The sequence below is a fragment of the Peromyscus leucopus genome, unplaced genomic scaffold, assembly GCF_004664715.2.
Source record: "Peromyscus leucopus breed LL Stock unplaced genomic scaffold, UCI_PerLeu_2.1 scaffold_339, whole genome shotgun sequence".
Taxonomy (NCBI): domain Eukaryota; kingdom Metazoa; phylum Chordata; class Mammalia; order Rodentia; family Cricetidae; genus Peromyscus; species Peromyscus leucopus.
The window spans coordinates 15,431-36,630 of NW_023505221.1; the positions used below are offsets into that span (position 1 = coordinate 15,431).

Sequence of the window (21,200 nt, forward strand, 5' to 3'; positions counted from 1 at the left end):
GTCCGTGTGTGTGTGTGTGTGTGTGTGTGTGTGTGTGTGTGTGTGTGTGTGTCTTTTAAATTATATAAATCTTATTTTCAATTTCCCTGTGATGTTCCAGCTCTGCTTTGTTTCATGGCTCACTATTAGGACCTTTCTAATTTACACCACTCCCAACATCACTGCTGTTTTAATCCATACACTGCAAAAGGATCCGTAGAAAGGTAGTATACGCCCACAATCCCAGCATTTTGGCTGAACATGAGGCAGAAAGATGGTGAATTTCGGAGCAGCCTGGTTTCTGTAGGAGTCCTATCTAAGAAGAAATGCAGTGTATACTTTAAATTTATCACTTGTTCTCTCTTGCCCTCAGGAAAGACTTACTCTTTAGCACATCAGATAGGAACTTGATATGGTTTTCTTCCATCAGCATTTCTGGTTTTTGCTCAATGATAACCAATATTAATTCTGTGCTATATCCAATAATGTACAATTATATATTATAATTTCTCAAAGTTTGTAAAACCCTTTCTCTAACTTGGTAACATCCAGTCAATTCAGCTAAGGTGTTCCTTCTCCAGTAAATTCCCTTACATTTTCTATGGTAAGATTGAATAAGGGGCCTATTCAAATATATTAATTTAGGTGTCCTATATCAAAAAGTTCCTATCATATGGTATCATTACTGTCCATTTACTATTTGTAAACAGATGTCTTCAAGTTTTATACCTCCAATTCTTAGAATAGTGACGGGTAGAAAGATTCAAATTCATTAAAAGCACCAACCCATATTCTTTACTATAACCTCTAGTAAACGTAGCATTTTACATTCCTTTGCGTTAGTCTCAATGGAAAAGAAATACATTTTACCTTTCTGAAAGGAGGTGTGGGATCTCTCTCTCTCTCTCTCTCTCTCTCTCTCCCCCCCCCCGCCCCGCCCTCTCCCTCTCTCTTCTATCTGAGACACTGTCTGTGCCTCACTTTATGTGCCTGGCTGGCCTGAACTCTCTACATAGAGCCCGGCCTGATTCTGCCTCCTCCGGAGTACTGGGATTAAAGGCTTGCATCACTGCACCCGGCTGGGATCTCTGTCTTTTTTGTGCTCAATGAACTTTTGTATTGCTGCCTTAGTCCTGAGAATTCATCAACTCTGATTTTCTTTCGTAAACATAATTTCAGGCAGTGATTCTGAAACCAAGTAAAAAGATTATAAGATTAAGTAAGAATTAGAAAGTAAATTTAACTTGTAATTATGCTATCTCTTTCCTTTTAAAAAATAATCTACCAAGACAATATTATTAAAATAAATTAACACAAATAGTAATAGTTTCCTAAAAGAAAATTTCACTTACCAATTACAAGGAATTCCTATAAAACTTTTCATAGCATTTATGAACAAGAGTTTAGCTAGAGGCTAGAACATAAGTCAGTGACTAGGTCACGAGTTCAAAATCTAACATCACACAAGCATTTAAGACAGTAAAAACCGACAACGTTTGCTTAAGTCTGTCTAAAAATTAACAGCAGTAGGTAAAGCTCAATGGCTTTTATCTGTACCCCTTGATAGCTACTAATCACATGCAGTGTTTGTTGCAGATCCTCCCACAAAAATCCCGTTATGTTGCTACTATTATTATCCATTCCCCTCTCTCCTTCTTTAGAGGTGGTAAAGCTGTGTGTGACTAGAGCTGAGGTCAGAGCTGAGGCTCTTAAGGATAGAACTAAATCTGCCTACAGTTGGGCCTTTGCAGAAAACTCAAGAGAATTAGTCCCTTGGTAAAGCTTTCGAAAATACCTGAAAGAGCAACTTAGAAATAAAATTGAAAGTCTTAAAATACCCAGTGTACTAAAAGAAAATATTGGTTAGTCCTTTACCAAATTGTTAATCCAATAAATATGTCAATGTGTTGGCACATGAACTACTGTCACAAGCTTTAGCTATCCCTCTTCAATTTTCAAGACCAAGCTATAAAGTACTAGTCAGATCAGTATGTTGTGTGCTTTTAGAAAGTTGAATGAGAAAATACCCATCATCAGTTTGACTCTACAAGATAAATATGTGCAGTAGATATAAATGGGCCCTGTTACCCATTTAAGTGATAATACAAAAACAAAAGTAAATTGAAAAAAAAATAGGTCTCACCATCTGACACATGGCCTCTGCAAGCACCTGCACATAAACTAATGCAAATACATACACACACACACACACACACACACTAAATTTTAAAACACAAAAACCAGGCTCTATTAGCATTTCTACTCCAAGGTACTATTTTAGAGTATATAACTACAAATCACCACATAAATGAAAACTATGAGTTTGCACAATTAGCAAATTATATCACATTCTTAAAAATATCTTTTAGAGTCTAGGTAAGACTATATAATCATTATTATGCTCCTCTTCTTCCCTTTTAGAGTCTAGGTAGACTATATAATCATTATTATGCTCTCTTCTTCCCTTTTGGAGTCTAGGTAAGACTATATAATCATTATTATGCTCCTCTTCTTCCCTTTTGTATATGCCTTCAACTAAAGGAAACACCAGGAGGCAGTTTCTTCTTTACTTATTCTTCTTCCCCAAATGAAATGCCCTGAGATGCCCATTTTCTTGTAAGGCCGGATTATAAATAATTTCGACTCTGCAGGCTATATGATTCTGTGATAAACCATGTGTCTTTATTTAAAAAACAAACAAACAAACAAAAAGGAACTATTTCCAAGAATAAGTGGTAAGCTCAATTGAGCCTAAAGCAGTTAATTTGATTATTCCCTGGCTCAAAGTACTTTCAAATGTTGTACTGAAAATTTTATTAAGCTCAAAAAATAGGAAAAATAGGAACAAACACATTATGTCAATGTTGTTTCATTCAAAACATTCTAAGAGATTATGCATCAAATTTCTATCAAATCAGATAATCCTGCATAAATTTGGTATTTACAATCCATATTTCTCTTAAAGAAAGAACTCCCATAAGGTTCTTTACTCACATCAACAATAGAAAAGCTGTACTTTTTTAAATCATCAAAGTGACAATGTCACACATTTTTTATGATCACCAAAATTCAAAACCAACACAATACTTCTTCTCACTCTCGTTTACTACCACTTTTGAAGGAATTCTTTCAAATATTAGAAATGCCTTGATTTAGGTTTTGAAAACTAAACTTTAACCTATTAAATTAATAGCTACATTGATATCCAGTTACAATTTAAAAGTCACCTACTAATGTGGCTGTAGCAAGCACAAAGCAAATACAGTTATCTGCTCTTCATGAGTTTAACAATCTATAAAGAAGCTTAGAAATTTTTATTTTTGTTCAGAAAAGCAATGGAAATGATAAAAGGTAAAAGTAGGAGATATTGATACCAGGAGTGAAGTACAAATGCCCAATAAATTAAAATCAATTTAAAAATGTGAAAATTCTTTCAGATGTTCTTTTCTGTAAATGTTCTATAGATAACTAAATATATAGGTAGTACTTAATTTATATGCAAATTCATCCAAAGAAAAACAAAAGGAATCTATAATCATTGCTACTTCAATTAAAATTAGCAACTGGAGAGATGGCCAGTAGTTAGGAGTATTTGCTATTCCTGTAGAAGACCTAGGCTGATTCCTACAACCTATATAGATGCTCACAACCATCTATTAACTCCATCTCCAGAAAATCTGATGCCTCTTCTGAGCTCCATGGGCACCAGGTGCACACATACATATGCAGGCAAAACACTCATATGCATAAAAAAATATAATAAATAAATCTTTAAAGTTAGCAGCAGTTTCCCAAATTCAAAAATGGGAATTTCTATTTGAAGTTCTATCTTCCACTTTATTGTTTCAAAGGTAATTGCGGACTGTTAAGGCACTTGAAAAAAATAAGTTGAAATACTTCCAAAATAATTTTTTTCATTCAAAGCTGAAAAGCCCTGCTGATCACAAAATCCTAAGCAAAGAGTGTCAGATATGCTTAGAATTTCTATCAACATTTAAAAGAGTTTTCTCAGGTTAGCAAGTAGTTCTCTGCAGACAATACTTTTCCACAACTTGCCCGGGCTCTGGTTCTAATTAAAAATATGATATAACCTTTCTAAGAGCCCCACCATCAGCCATGTGATTACTATTGAGAAATACATAAAACACACTCATAGGGTATATGTAACTGTGATTACACTGTAACAGGTCTAAATTTAGGAACTGCTAAACTTGGAAAAAGTTCAAATTTAAATAAAAACTTGTTAGAGCACACTTTTAAAATTGCCCAAATTTCCAGTTTCCCATTAAAATCAAAATTTTTACTTCAAGTTCTTATTTCAGCAATGTTTCTTCAATTCTATCTACCAGTAAAGATAAGACTTTAAAAATGACTTACAGTAAATATCCGCCTGCCAGTTCGATCAAAAGTTACACAGTAAACCGATGACAAGTGTCCAAGAATTCGTTTATGCATCTTCATATGCTGATACACTGCAGTTGGAACAAGTCGTTCAAGTCTGTATTTCCCATTCAGCTTCCTTGAAAACAGAGTATCCGCTACCAAAAAAATGGGGGAATATAAATGTACTCCAGAAACAAACTATGTTTCTTAAATTCAGATTTCTAGAATTTGTTTCATTTATCACATGCTGCTTTAAAAAAAAAAAAAATGCTTTCTATATGGCTCCTAGCTTAAAGTCTTCAAAATAAAGAATAAAAATAATTTATTGCTTGAAATAAGTGTCCTCATTATTCTTATAAATAACCAAATCAAATGTTGTATCCAAAGTCATTCTTTAAAAACACATTTTACACACACACACACACACACACACACACACACACACACCTTTTAATGCTAAGAAATAAGGTTCCCTTACAAAAGCAGTTAAATCTAAACTCTAGTAATTTTTCTTCATCAATTAATAATACTCAAATACTCTAAATATGTCTCCAAGAATGATTTAAAACACATCTTTCCATGATTGAAAACAGAGAAGTCACTTGGGGATCTTGACTTCAAGAGCTAACTGAGGCTAATCTGCTTTATATGCTAACTCCAACACAAAATGTTCTCATCTAACTTAATTACTACTGTACTTACTTCCTATACATAACTTATGGACAGAGAAGATAATCAATAAATCTATGCTGACTGATTTTGTTTTTAACAGAAGGCGCCGATTTCCCACAAAGTACATGCCATCACTACAGTTTCTCACTTGAACTTTATCAGAAAATTTCTTAAAAACAGTATATGTAGTTTATATATACACACATACTATAACACACACACACACACACACACAGTATGCTATCTAACTCAAATTAGAGCCTAGCAAAAATTATAATTTATGAAACAAAAGTATCTCACTTAGGTGTTTTTTTCCACATGCACTTTTTGACTCACACTACATTTGTGTGAGTTCTGCTGAAAAGTTAACAAAACTACATGCTTCACAGGTTTTAAAGTAACACTATTTCAAAGTAAATTATATACGCTTATATGTTCTATTACTATAAAATCTTATTTGAATACAACAGATATCTACTGTTAGCCTACAAATGCTATTCAATAATCTAACCCTGAAAGTATCACAAGTCATCTGAGAGCTGTGAATTAACTTACTTAGTTAAGTTTAAGCAGGTTATACAATAATTCAGTTACAGGAAACTCAGTAGGTTTCCATGATAGTTTAGCCTCTGTCATGTATTTCTTACACACAGAAATAACCTGGTAATAAAGCATCTAATGCTTGGCTTCAATTTTATTTTGTGGAAACAAAACCAGTTATCAACTATCCTTCAGAAGCAAAATAAAACTGTATTATTCAAATAATACAGACCACTGACATCTCAGACTCACCTGTCTGTACTGTAAGAAAATAATAATAATGCCAACCCAAATGATGAACAGTGTTATCAAGATGTACTTACCTCCTCTACCCCAAAACTTACAAAATGCTTAGAATTCAAATTTATAATATTTAACACTGTTCAGGTATGAAGACACAACTGTTGGAGACAGTTTAAAATAACAAAACTACATTACACATGACTACCCAAGTTTATCAAAATTTTTAGTCAAAACTTTTAAAAAATCAGTTGATAATATATTATTTATAAAATATTTTATAGATGAGAACATGTTACTGCCTTAAAAATAGAGTTTACTCAACTCTCAAGATAACTAGAATTAAATTTGAGTCAACCAGAAAAAAAATAAAAACCCCACACCACAGGAGTTTGCAATCAAACATTCTAGAAACACAAGAAAGTATCTTTAACTACACTCAGTGACACTTAACAAGCAATTAATTACTTAGCATTCTATCCTGTAGGAGACAGTATTATAAAGCTTTCAACTAACTTATGAACCATCAACAGCACTAAGGATATGGCATAGTAAGGAATAATATATAGAGATACCAGGTAATCAAGTTGGTGTTTCAAACCTTGTAATTACAAGAATTAAAGAAAAAGACTATATTAAAATACAATTGAAGAGGTCAAATTTAAAAAAAAACAAAACACTATCAAAAAGGTAGGTCATTTCTACAAAAAAAAAAAGATAATCTAGGAATCAATGACCTCCTATTTTTTCTTTTATTATACCATTGCTATAAAAATCTATCTATCCTACTAGATCTAACTATTTCACTGAAAAATAGAAATTACCTTGTATTTCATTCACAAGCAAATGCAGAGCCTTTTAAACAAAAAGGAATATAAGTGAATCTTAGTTAATAAGATATATAAGGCTGTTCAATGTAATTTAGTGTTCAATGTAATTTAATTTCATGGGAAAAGACATAATGGCAATTACTCATATTCTAATAATGAGTTAATTATATTTTTGGATAAAAAGGAAATGCCTCAAATTATAGAAATTTTAAAAATTTTACTAGAGTAGAACATCAATTTTTTAAATGAGCATGGCTAAACAGATGTAAGGGGATACAAAGCAACTGTTCTTTTATTAGATTATTTAAAGCTTTAACTAGAAATACAACTTTGGTTTAAAAAGTATGTTTATTTTCCTAATTATGGAAAAAGGAAATAGTTCTAAACTCGACTAAATCATTTTCCCTTGGAAATTCTTTCTTATCATCCCAAGCCAAGAAGATACCCCTCTAGGCAGACTAGTGAATTTCAAATGTTTCCTAACTTCAGGTCCCAGTACTACCACCTTCTCTACTCAAATCTACAATATTTTCACTTCACTCAGAATAATCACCAACTTCCTTTGATACTGACCTACCAAGGTTTACATAAATTTGTCTCATATGATGGTTAATATTAACTATCAACATGACATGTAAGGAAGCAGGTCTCCAGGGTACACTTGTAAGGGATTATCTATATTAAGGCTAACTTCTGAGAATGTCTTGATCAATTAATGTGGGGAAAACTTTTTTTTTTTCCGTTTCTTTGAGATAAGGTTTCTCTGTGTAGCTTTGAAGCCTGTCCCCAAATTCACTCTGTAGACCAGCCTGGCCTCGAACTCAGAGACTAGCCTGCCTCTCCTCCCGGTTATTACGTACACCCATGCCCAGCTGAAGAATACATCTTAATGGGGTGGGACCATTCCTGAGCAGGGGTACCTTCACTATATATAAATGGAAAGGGTAAGCCTGAGCTCTGGATAATGAATGAATTCACTGTTCTCGTTTTAGACTACAAACAAATAACTAGCTATTTCAAATCCTAATGCCTTGATTCCCTCTAACGTGGTACTGTAACCTGAATTGTGACCAAAGCCAAGTAAACCTTTTTTCCTGTCAAGCTGATTTTGCCAGGGTATTTTATCACATCAACACCTGTCTGACTTCATTTGTTACTTCTCGTCTCCTTTGTCAGCTCCAGTTGCTAATCTGCTTCATTCTTCCAACACTTCAGATATGCTCCTAATTTAGAGTGTTTGCATTAGCTGTACTTCTGCCTACCATGTGTGTGTGTGGGGGGGGGGTTGTTTCTTTTAATCTTCCTCAAATTCCTGGCACCTTTCTTATGAAACCAAAAACCGATTTGCCCATTGAAAATCATAAACTCACTCTCACCACTGCTAACACTTGATACCCTTATATAGCCATAGTATTTGTTCCTTTACAAAAACTCATTTACAGATAAAACCACATTTTTATGTACCGTATTTTATTTCTCACTCTTCCCATAGCATACACGTAACTCCACAGATAATGTATTTGTTTGTTTTATACTAGACTAGTCTAAAACTGCATCTCAATCAACATATATTTGGTGAATTAACAAGTAACACAGTAATAAAATAACTAGATTTAAGAATAAGATGAAATGGAGTATCTCTGTATCTGATAAATAAGATATTTTCTATCTCTAAATACTGTTTTATTTCAACTACTCTACTAAATTGACTTAATTTACAGATGACAGCATAACTAATATGTTTACTCAATTTTCCTGAAAGTAAATCAGTAATGAAATAAAAAATGTTGGCAATTATTAGCCATTTGAAATATCACTTCCTTTAACTACCATAGTGGAAAGCCCCCAACACTGTAACTAATACATATGTAATAAAACAACACCTGTGTATGCAGGAATCAAGCTGAAGAGTTCAAATCACTAATATCTGTACCAGAAAGACAATACTTCCCAAACAAATCACTTCTCTCTTCTAGTATTTCTCAAGAATTGAATTATTATGGTACATAGTCAATTTAGAAAATAAAACATAACTGCAAAAGTACAATACATAACCCCCACCCCAAAGCCAATTTCATAAATTATACAAGTTTTCTTCAAAAAACCAATTAACATCTATGCAGTATTTGTGTTCAAATCTGGCAGAGATAATTACTTTTTGTTCTTTCTCACATAATATATCCTCATTACAATTTCCCCTCCCTCATTCCTCAAAGTCCTCCTCACCTTCCCTACCATCCTTATCCACTCCCTTTCTGTCTCTCATTAGAAAAGAACTGGCTAAGAGATAATAATAAATACAACTAGATAAGATATACGAAGATAAAACAAAAACTATCACATTGAAGTTGGACAAGACAAACAGAAGGAAAAGAGCAAAAGACAAGCACAACATCAGATTCTTGTCTGCACATTCAGAGTATTACAGAAACACTAAACTGGAAGTCATACATAATATATACACTGAGGACCTGGTGCAGACCTGTGCATGCTGCTTTAATCTCTGTGAGTTCTTGAAAGCTTAAAAAAGTTTTTTTTATTTTTGTTTGTTTGTTTGTTTTTGGTTTTTTTCAAGACAGGGTTTCTCTATGTAGCTTTGGAGCCTATCCTAGAACTCAATCTGTAGACTAGGCTGGCCTGAACTTATAGAGATCCACCTGCCTGTGCCTCCCTCTGAGTGCTGGATTAAAGGCGTGCGCCGCCACCACCGCCGCCGACCACCACCCGTGCAAGTTCTCTTTATACACTTCAGTTTCTGCAGATATGTTATGGAAAATCATTTCCATTTTCCACAATATACTTGGCTCCTATGTAATGCTGTCTTTTGACACTATCACATTTTACACAATCACTAATATCAATTTTTTTCTGTGTTGCTTTCTCCTAATAAGTCCTCCTGAGAAAACAGTACAATAAACATCTACTTTTCAAGATTTTTGTTTACATTTCTCCATTTAGGCTTTTAATACATTTGCTACTTTAATATACATTATAAAGTGAGTTTCTGAGAGTGATCTTCATAGTTTCATATATTTAAAAGTTTAGTTACAGGAGTAGAATCCTAGAGGAGTAAAAGAATTAAAAGGTGTGGCCTCGTTGGAAGAAGTCTGTCCCTTGGGGTGGACTTTGAGGTATCAAAAAACCCATGCTAGGCCCAGTCTCTCTGCCTACTGAAAGACCCTAGCCCTTCAGGCTTAACAACCCCAAGCCTCAGGAAAAAAGAAACTTCAAGCACCAGGAAATGAGAAACTAAATATCTAGTTTCCAAGGGCAACCTGACTTAGCCATTGTTCAATCTCCCTGCAACCATATTCAATTGCCGGGTGGTGGTGGCGCATGCCTTTAATCCCAGCACTTAGGAGGCAGAGCCAGGCGGATCTTTGTGAGTTCGAGGCCAGCCTGTGCTACCAAGTGAGTTCCAGGAGAGGCACCAAAGCTACACAGAGAACCCTGTCTTGAAAAACCAAAAAAAAAAAAAAAAAAAAAAAAAAGAGATGTGCTCAACTGTGACTGGGATAGTTGCAGGTGTTCCAGGAAGACCACCATGACCTGTGTGTAAACTCCACTACCCACCTTGATACCCCCCCTTGAGGTTTCAGGAAAAATGTACCTGTTGATGTAACTGTACCCCCTCTGTGATCACTCTGTGATCAGACCATGATCTTGTGAAACGAAATTGTATGGGAATTGTAATCTTGTGGGTTTTGTGGGTTTTTCCTTATAAGCCCTTAATGGGGGCTGCTCTTAGGAGCAGGGTTTGCCCTTCTATATAGAAGCTTTAATAAATCCTCCTGCTATATGCATCAACTGGACTGGAGTCTGGGTTCTTGGGCGCCACTTAAGACCCTAAACTTTGGGTTCCAACACTACAATTCAGGATGTAGTGCCCAACTACTTATCCAACACCAAGGGTGTATGCCTCCGCACTCCGCACCATGTTGATAACGGACTAAACCTCTGAAACTGTAAGCAAGTCTTCAATTAAATGCTTTCACTTAGAGTTGCCTCAGTCATGGCATCCCATACGTCACAGCAATAGACAGTGACTAAGACAGAAGTTGGTTACAAGAGTGAGGCCTGACCATGCTATTTAGCAGGGGGAATATGGAAGACTTTGGTTGGGACTTTGGACTAGAAAAAAACTGGTTATGCTTTAAGTGGGGCTTAATGGACGATCATTTATAGGAACATGGAAGACAATGCAAAGGGCAATTTGACATGTGAGGACCCAGCTCAAGAAGTCTAGAAGGAAAGAATATTAATAAGCGGCCTAGAGACCAATTTTATGATATTTTGACAAATAATATGGCTGTTTTTGCCCTTGTCCTAAATATCTGCCTGAGGCTAAATTGAAGAGTTTTAGATTAATGACATTAGCAGAGGAAATTTCAAGACAGCCTAGTATGGACACGTGTGTGGTTATTAGTGGTCATGCTTTAGCTCCTAATGAAAAGAAGCAGGCTGAAAAAGGAAAAATATAAAATGTACAGTGTGAGGAGGAAAAGAGCACCAGGAAGTGTAATGGAGCTAAGTCCTGTGCTCAAGGAGATAAAAAGTTTAAAGAAAAGCCTGATGAAGAGTTGCCTGGGTCATGATGTTTCTTCACAGCAATAGAAGAGTGACTGAGACAACTTCTAAGGACTTTCCGCCCCCAAATTACTAACCACTGTATCTAGCCTTTCAATTGTACTCATTCTTTTTTCCATTAAACTGTGATTAACAATTATTATAGGCTATTCTATGTCATTACTAAGTACTTTAGTTTTATAATTAATGGCATTTTAATGTTTCTGGGTATTTTCATTATAAGTCTATTTTAAAATATTTTATTCTTAAGTATTAACTAATTTTGAAGAAATTAATAAGTAAAAAATATTTGTTGCAAGTCTCAGTTTAGACTCATTTGCTGATAAAATGACATCTTTCATTATCAAGTTCCTCTCCTCTGGATCCAATTTTCAATGCAGATGATTTTCTACACAGTTCAGCAACGTCACCCCCAGTTTCCTTTACTATACAGGCACCAGTGTACTGAGTCCATTTTAGGAAGGAAAGGAGCACATGCACAAGCACACAGACAGCGGCACAGAAAGAGCATCTACGGCCACCTTGGTAACTACATATTCAATGACAGGAAAGAATACACATGGCAAAAACCAACAACTAAGCACTAAAGAAGAAACACTGTTTCCCTCTCAAATGGTCAGACTTTTTCTCCTTTGCAAAGTACTTAGTAAAACGTACACGAATTCAGGTAAACTGTAAGAAATTAGCCAAATTCTAAGGTCAAAATTAACCACAATTTTTAAAAAGAACTTTACGATGAATAAAACATGTGATATACTACCTATTGTCACGTAGGACAGCTGTTTTCCCCCTAACATCAGAAACTGGAGGCCCAGAACTACACATTTACAAAATCAAAGCCTATCTATCAGCCTAAAGAATACAAGAAGAGGGCGGTGGTGGCGCACACCTTTAATCCCAGCACTCGGGAGGCAGAGGCAGGCGGATCTCTGTGAGTTCGAGGCCAGCCTGGGCTACCAAGTGAGCTCCAGGAAAGGCGCAAAACTACGCAGAAAACCCTGTCTTGAAAAACAAAAAAAAAAAAAAAAGAATACAAGAAGAAGCTGCATGTTCCAAACCCGGGGAAAACAATTTCTGTGAAAGAACACTTAGAAAAGAAGAAAATGAAGAGGCAAAATATCTAACTTAGAAAGTATTTTGGTACAATTTGAGCAACCCAAGTCTTTTTTTATACAAAATAAGAACTCAGATAAGAAACATTGGGGTATTTTAGCAGGTTGTTTGAAATAATGTATATTAATTTTATTACGCCTACCTTGGCCTAAATTTGATTCTGTCACTGTGATTTAAAAAACACTCAGACTTGAAAAGTTTCCTAGTTTCCTCTAAGTAAAATGTTAACATAAGATTTATAATAATAAACACCAAAATGTTTCCTAAATTAAAACAAAAAAGAATGAACTGTGAATAATCTGTAACTAGGTTTCGTTTTAATCTCCACAATGTCAAGAAAGACTTTGTACATATAAGGCTTACAATCAATATCTGTAAATTAAAGACTACAGAAATCTATGAATCGTTAAAACTAAATTTTACTTACAATGAAGTGATAAAAACCTAATAAGCAAAAAAGAAAAAAAATTATCATGTAGCCCATCTTTAATGTTAGTGAAATAGTTCTGTATTTCTAACCAAACATTCAGAGAGCACTTTCTCTATGCTTCTAAGTTTACTCTAACAAATACTTGTCTTTACAGGATAAGATGACTTCAGAATTTCTATCATACAAACATACTGTATGGTCTAAAGTATTTAATGTCAACATTTACATAAAAAATGTTATTTCAAAGGACCACAAAAGAGTTGTAATAAAAAGATATATGACAGTGGCATCAAAAATGACAAAACACGATTTTATATATGTGTGTATGTGTGTGTGTATATATGTATATGTGTGTGTGTATATGTATATAAAATATATTGGAAAAAAATGACTGGAGGAGGAAGAAAGCCATCAACATCTAGCCATGATAGCTAGAGAGGGTCATTGGTAAAAGGACTTTAGTAATGTAAAATCTGGGCCAAATAGATGGTCCAGTGGCTAAAGACCCTTGCCCAGATCCTCTGGAGTTTCATCCTCAGGGTGGAATGAGAGCTTAACTCCTACTAGTTGTCCTGTGACCTTCACAGGAGCACTGTGGCAGAGGTACAGCCACAAAATAACTGTATTTTTTAAAAGTTAAAATATTAGCAGATAAACTTCAATAATGCTTAAAAATGTCAATGTACCGTATTGGAAATGATGGCTCATAATAGGTATATTTTACTGAGTGCTTTCCTACATTCTAGAAACTACTCAATGCAGTAGTTTCTTATAATTATATATATATATAATATATATATATGTATATGTATATATATACACATATATAATCTTTACCATAAGAAATTATATGCCTCATCAGAAAGAAAACTGAAAGTAAACTGTAATGATTCCCAACACTATGGTGCTTACATCAACATTAGGAAAAAAGACTGAAAGAAAATATTCCAAAGTATAAGCATATAACCAATTACACTGATTTTTGTTTGTATGTTTTTAAGCTTTTCTCTATTTTCCAAGCTTTCTCCTACTGGGGCACATATTCTTCTACAGTGTCTAGAAAGATTAACTTAAATCCAAAGCTTGATAGAAATATAGAAATACTTAGGATTCAATCACAAAAAGCATTAAAATAAGCATATTAAAGAATATGAAAATATATTATGCTACAGAAATGACAACTGCCAGTTTCACATGGACGGAAAAACTGATATAGAGAATTCACATATTGGCGGACACACTATAACCCCAGCATAAAGGAGACTAAGGCAAGAAAGAGTGCAGCGTTAAGGCTAGCGTAGGGCTCCATCATAAAGACAACACCTCAAAAAAAGCAAAATCAACAACAACAAAAATTGCTTAAAACAAAACAATCACATATTCTGATCTGTAAGCAGAAGATAAACACAACAGGCCCTCATTTTGACTCTGCAGGATATTTGATCACACTGTGTGAAAATGTGTCACTGTTTTATTCTGATGAACTTAATAAAGAGCTGAATGGCCCATAGCTAGGCAGGAGAGGATAGGCAGGATTTCTGGGGAGAGAGAGAAACTCAAGAGATAAATCTTGGGTACAGAGAGATGCCAGTGAGACACAGAACAAGTTGAACTTACAGAACTCAGATTAAAAGAAAAGGTTAATTTAGTTATAACAGCTAGCTGGGAACAAGCCTAAGCTAAAAGCCAAGCTGTTCATAATTAAATAAGTCTCCAAGTTATTATTTGGGGGCTGTTGGCCCAAAAAAAATCTGACTACATTTGGTTTTATATAAGTTTTGATTTATAAAATCTCTCACTGAATGTCTGGCTCATTGAATAAAATGTCGGCAATGCATGTATAAGGACCTGAGTTTGAACCAGAGCACCCACATAAAAACTAGACATGATAGCCTCAGTGCTGAAAAGGCAAAGACAATAAAATCCAGGAAACTTGCTGTCAACTGAGCAAAATCAATGACCTCTAAAGTTCAATGAGAGATCCTAACTCAAGAAATGAGGTGAAAACCAACAGAGTATGACATGTGACTATACTTCTGGGCCTACATATGTGTATACATGGATTTGTACCTGCACAAACATAATTTACACAGGAATACTCCCCACCCCCACCACACACACAAATTCACTGTGCTTTTAAAATCAAAGAAAGATAGATCAAAGATAGTTACTTTCTATTTGTTTTAGGAAGTGTGGTGGTATTGTGTTCCCCAAAATATTGTGCACCCTAATAAACTTATCTGGGGTCAGAGACAGAACAGCCACTAGATACAAAGGCTAGAAAATGGTGGCACTCACACCTTTAATCCTAGCATTCCAGAAATCCCTCTTGATCTCTGTGAGTTCAAGGCCACATTGGAAACAGCCAGGTATGGTGACACAAGCCTTTAATCCCAAAAAGTGAGCCTTTAATCCCAGGGAGTGATGGCAAAAAACAGAAAATATATAAGGCATGAAGACCAGAAACTAGAAGCATTTGGCTGGTTAAGCTTTTAGGTTTTGAGCAGCACAGTTCAGCTGAGAGCCATTCGGATATGAGGACACAAAGGTTTCCAGTCTGAGGAAACAAGATCAGCTGAGAAGTTGGCCAGGTGAAGTTTAGCTGTGGACTTGTTCTGGTTCTCTGATCTTCCAGTTCACCCCAATACCTGCCTCAGGTTTGATTTTATTAATAAGACTCTTTAAGATTCATGCTACAAGGAAAAAAAGATTTAAAAGGGAACATCTAATTCACTATAGAAGCATGAGAATTATTGAGGTTACAATTAATAAGTAGAACAAGAAGTCGTATTAACATTAGCAGAAAAAGACAACCTAAAAATCCTAATTTGAAGGCCAGATAGCATGTGGAAAATATTTCAACATGATTTGGTTCATTTCTACAGCACCACCTAGAGCAGAACAAGATAAATCACATAATTAACAGCTCCAACTTCAGCCAAGATGATGATGTACAGTATTAAGAGGACAACCCATAATCAGTTTCATAGTAATAATTAAGAAAGGTAATGGAGAAATAGAAGATAGAAAATAATCTCTTGGACAACAGAAACAACCATGAAAGCTTTTCTCCTTATTTTACTAATAATAATAAATAAAAGGACTGGTATACTTAGGAGTTAAATCCTCACATGTTGAGTTTTAGTGTTCAGTTGTTTTACTTAAAAAAAAAAAAAAAAGCAGATTTAGTAAATACTTTAAGAGCATGAACAATGTCTAAAACGCAGCAAAGCAGGTGAAATTTCAGGCAGGAAGAAATGATAATCCTAAGAATTATGCAAAAGGTTTCATGAGCCAAGTACATAAGGAATAAAATGAAAAGGAAAAGATAATGACTATTACTACTGGAAATGGTATTTCTTTCCCTTTTACTAGAAATCAATTTGATGCTACTTCAACTAGAAAATACTACAGGTAGAAACAATACTTTTAAATTTTAAGTATTAGCAAAAAGTTTACTTATTTTAATAAAAATTCTTTACAAATTTAGTTTTTGGCCAGGCATGGTAGCACACACCCTTAATCCCAGCTCTTGGGAGGCAGAGGCCGGCAGATCAAGGCCAGCCTGGTCTACAGAGTGAGTTCCAGAACAGCATTCTACACAGAAAGTCCCTGTCCCTCCCAAAAAAATTTATTTTTTGGGTTGGTGCTGAGGGTCAAACTTAAAACTACCTTTAAATGTCTACCCTTAAAATGCTATATAGTTTTTCTCTATGTCAAACATCCCAGTCATTTAACTTTGAGCTAACTAACATATTTACAGGGCTCATATGAACCAAGTGTAGACAAAAGGATGTTAACAGAGAAAAGAAGTGGTACTTACCATTGTGGAAACTGAGTCTCGAAAGGAAGAAAGGTAGGAATAAGGGCTTGCAACGTTGCTGTGGAATATTATTTTAACTGGACAAAGATGTGTTACATTTGTTTATGCTGCAGAATATTACTTTAACTGTGCAATAGTGTGTTACATTTGCTCGTGCTGCATTTGCTTAATGACGTAAGTGTGTTTTAATTATGTAAAGATGTGTTTCATTTGTTTCTGCTTGCCTGCCTAAGGCACCTGACTGGTCTAATAAAAAAGTGAACAGCCAATAGCTAGCAGGAGAGGGATAGGCAGGGTTAGCAGGCAAAGAGAATAAATAAGAGAAATCTAGGCTTTTGAGAAGAACAAAAGAAAGAAGAGAACAAGGAGAAAGAGGGACACACCGAGGGCCAGAAACCAGGCAGCCGCTCGTCAGCCAGACACAGGAAGCAGTGAAAGTAATATATACAGAAAGAAAAAGTAAAAAGCCCTAAGGTAAAAGGTACACAAAAAGAAACAGGTTAGTTTTAGTTAAAAGAAATACCCAGAAACAAGCCTAAGCTAGGCCGATCATTCATAACTAATTCGTGTTATGATTTGGGAGCTGGTTGGTGACCCACAAAAAAAGCCTGGTACAAAACAACTCTTCAGCTTTCTGCAGGCCCACACTGAATGTCAAAATGATGTTAGCTATTTTTGTTCTTTTGGAGGGCTCGCCACCCAGCTCCCTTACCCCCTCAAAATACACACACACACACACACACACACACAACACACACACACACACAAGGCTTATTCTGGCTGGCCTTAGCTTGACTGTTTCTTGCCAGCTTTCCTTAAATTATTACATCTTTGGCCCTAAGCTTTACGTTTTCTTAGTTCTATATATCTTACTTTCACTCTTATTCCGTGGCTGGCATTGTGGTTGAGTAGCTGGCCCCTAGCATCCTCCTCTCCTTGTTCTCTTGCTCCTCCCAGATTTCTCCTATTATTTCTCTCTGCCTGCCAGCCCTGCTTATCCTTTTTCCTGCCTTGCTATTGGCCATTCAGCTCTTTATTAGAAGATCAAGTGTTTTAGACAAGCTAAGTAACACAGCTTCACAGGGTTAACAAATGCAACATAAACAAAAGCAACACATCTTTGTATCATTAAACAAATATTCCACAGCATAAACAAATATAACACATCTTAAAATAATATTCTATAACAAACAATGGTATTAACAAATAAAGTATAGATTAGGAAATTATGGAACATATAGTAAAGGTTCTAAACATAAGGGGAAATTTAAGTAATTTCTCTAGAAGTCTAAAAACTGAAAATAAATAGACAAAGAATGTTCACAGGACGTGAATATATTCCAAGTTGAGGAACAGTGAGTACAATGGCCTGGTGCCTTAAAACACCATTAAAAAAGTGGAGACAGGAGATGGCTCAGAGAGTTAAAGGATTTGCTGCCAAGCCAAATACCCACAGTTCAAACCCCAGGACCCACATGGTAGAGAAAAATCAATTCCCACAAGTCGTTCTGTCTTCCATATGAACATGTAGTATGTGCATGCATACAATACACACAAACAAATACAATAAAAAAAATTTTAAGAAGTCAGTTACAGAGCTGGACAAGGTAGTAGAGGCTTGTACTTCCAACTCTGCAACCCTCAGCCTGAAATGCACAGGGAGGGCCTATCTCAATAAAAAGGAACAAAGAAAAAAAAAAAGCACCAAACACAGTTTAAGTCTTGTATGATTAGCACACAAAATACAAAAGAACAAGTGTCAAGGGAAAAAATTAAGGAGAGAAGATGTGCAGATGCATTTTAACTAAATTCCAGTGAAAATGAGTTTAAAGTCTTTAGGGAGAAATGCACAGAATAATGTAAGATTTGCTTTAAGATAATTTATTGTGACTTTCTCTCTTGGCAGCAATGAAAATGAAACTGGAAAGGATGCAACTAAAAGCAAAAGCTGATTTAGTGAAACAAATCCATTATTCAAACTACAAAATTTGGGGTTAAGGATGTAGCTTAGTTGGTAGAGTTCTTGTGCATCCACAAAGCACTAAGCTCTATCCCTAGCAGGAGATAAACCAGGTGTGGTAAGGTACACACCTATAATCTCAACTCTCAAGAGATAAAGGAGGAGAATTGCAAGTTCATCCTCAGTTATAAGTCTAACACATGAAGATTCTATAATTTTCTTAAGGAACCGAGTATCTAATTTCAAATTCAAGTACTTATCTGATAATATGTAAACTTGAAAGAATATACCACGCTTCATTATTTCTACAGTTCTCATACTAAGGCATACTTCCAACAATTATTATACTCAAATAATAAATGGACATAGCGGGTATGTTAATGCATAAATAATTTCACAGAAGTAAAAGAGTTCCTACTATATAGTAGATATATATATATGCAAAAGCTACAAACCATAGCCAACAGAGAACACACTGAAATTGTTACCACGTCTACAATTTGGTTTCTTCGTTAATAAAAGGGGTCTTTTACAGAGACCTGCTATGAAGTGCAAATGATACCACTGGTTCTGCAAACTCAACACTATTTTACACTAACAATTACTTATATTGGCTGCCCCTAAGCAATCAAAGCATTATGTGTTATAAAAGTAAATTATTTTATGGAAGACTATTTTACTACATTGAGTCTTACTGAGGACCTGAATAAAGCACTAATATCTATATAAAATCTACTCAAATCCTAATCAAAGGATTCTTGAAGAAATTGAAAAATTCAAAGGCCTAATGAAAAGATGATAATCTGTTTCATTTACAAAGATGAAAACCCAACATTAAACTCAATAATCACTATGGAAAATACATAGTGAGAAGTGAAAGGAGAAATGGTGAGTACATCCTAATTAGTAGTTGAGTTGCTTGTCAAGATACATCGTGGATAAGGGAATCTTTTATCTTACCTATAACTTAAAAGTAAACTTTATCAATTATTTACTAAAGAAATGAAAACGTAACTTTTTAAAATTTATCTTATGTATATGACTACTCTGTCTGAATGTATGACTTTATGCCAGAAGAGGGCGTCAGATTCCACTACAGACGGTTGTGAGCCACCATGTGGTTGTTGAGAAGTGAACTCAGGACCTCTGGAAGAGCAGCTGGTGCTCTTACCCACCTAGCTATCTCTCCAGTCCCTGAAAACACAACTTTAAAAGCACTGAACTCCCTACGGAAATTGCTATTTTTCAAAAATTCACACCCTTTGTTTTGTCAACCGTAACTTGAAATAGAAATTGAAACAAAAGAACTTTGGTATAATGCAAACACATCTTACAAATCTTTTAAGAGCTATCATATTTTATAAAAGAAAAAAAAATGAAGGGAAAAAATGACCTTGGAGGGGCAATACACTTTTCTCTTTACAGAAGACAGAAAAAAAAAAAAAATTTAAAGTTAACATTGTGCCAAATGGAAATGAGAAATAAATTTAAAGATAAATTAAGAAGCAAATGGCAATATAAAAAGAAAATAGCTAAGTTTGAAATGACTAACCACAAACTGTAAAAAAAAACTGTTATGGTAAAACTATGATGAAGAAAGCACAAGAAAATGAATTGTGAAAGGAAAACAGCTACTAAGAGAGCAGGTTGGAATGAATGTGCTTAGGTGATGAGCACTATGTGATAAGTATAGAGATAAACTATGAACTGAACGGAAGAAAGGAATAACAATGAATAGGTAAAAATTGATCAATAGGAAAAAACTGTACAGCATAATTTACATAAGATTAATATTAAAATGGTATTAAATCTTACCAATAAAAGATAAATAAAATATAACCAATTATGATTACATATCATGCAAATATCAGGATAGTTTTGAAAAACAGGTAGGAGGAAATGACTCAGAATGCATCACAGAAAGAAAAAATTGTAAAACAAAAAAAGAGGAAAACAGACTAAATAAAAAAAAATCCTTCATTTATTAACTGAAGTTCTAGGAAGGAAAAATAATGAAGCAGACCTTATTTTAAAATAAGAAGAATTTTTCAGCTTCACCAAAAGACATTAGGCAGAAGAGTGCACATGAGAAAAGAAGCTAAGATTAACATGAGATCTCTAAAAGCCAGGAGCTGACATAATGGTAAATGAAACAAATATCTCTAAAACGTCATAATTTACCTTCATGTATTTCTTTGGAAGAGCAAAGGTAAAGTCACAAAAAAATTAAGATTATAGTGTTAGACAATGTACTGGAAGGGAAAGGTAGAAGACAAGGTCAAGAAGTCTAGTCTTTAGGATGGTCTATTAATTCACAAGACAATGTCTAGTAGTAATGGAGGTGATAGGCTGTAAAGCAAGGCAAACTTATTTGCAAATTTGTTCTCCTTGAAACTTTAGACAAAAAATATGCAATGCTTAACCAAACTAGTTGCTTACTAACATTATAGCTAACTGGAATTCTGATACTAATTAACTAAACAATATAATTTTTAATAAGGAAGTTTTAGGAAAAATAAAACATTGAGATGACCAATCTTCATAAGAAGCAATGCCTATAATTTACAATTGTACATCATGTTCATTATTAAAACAATTTAATATAAGAAAATCTCAGAGGTTTTTCATCTTTGAATGTTGATA

At 34.6% G+C, this 21,200-nt stretch overlaps 1 pseudogene; it reads right to left on the bottom strand.

Annotated features, from left to right (window-relative positions):
• LOC114697270 overlaps positions 1–21,200 on the bottom strand; it is a 42,931-nt pseudogene that overhangs the window by 14,978 nt on the left and 6,753 nt on the right.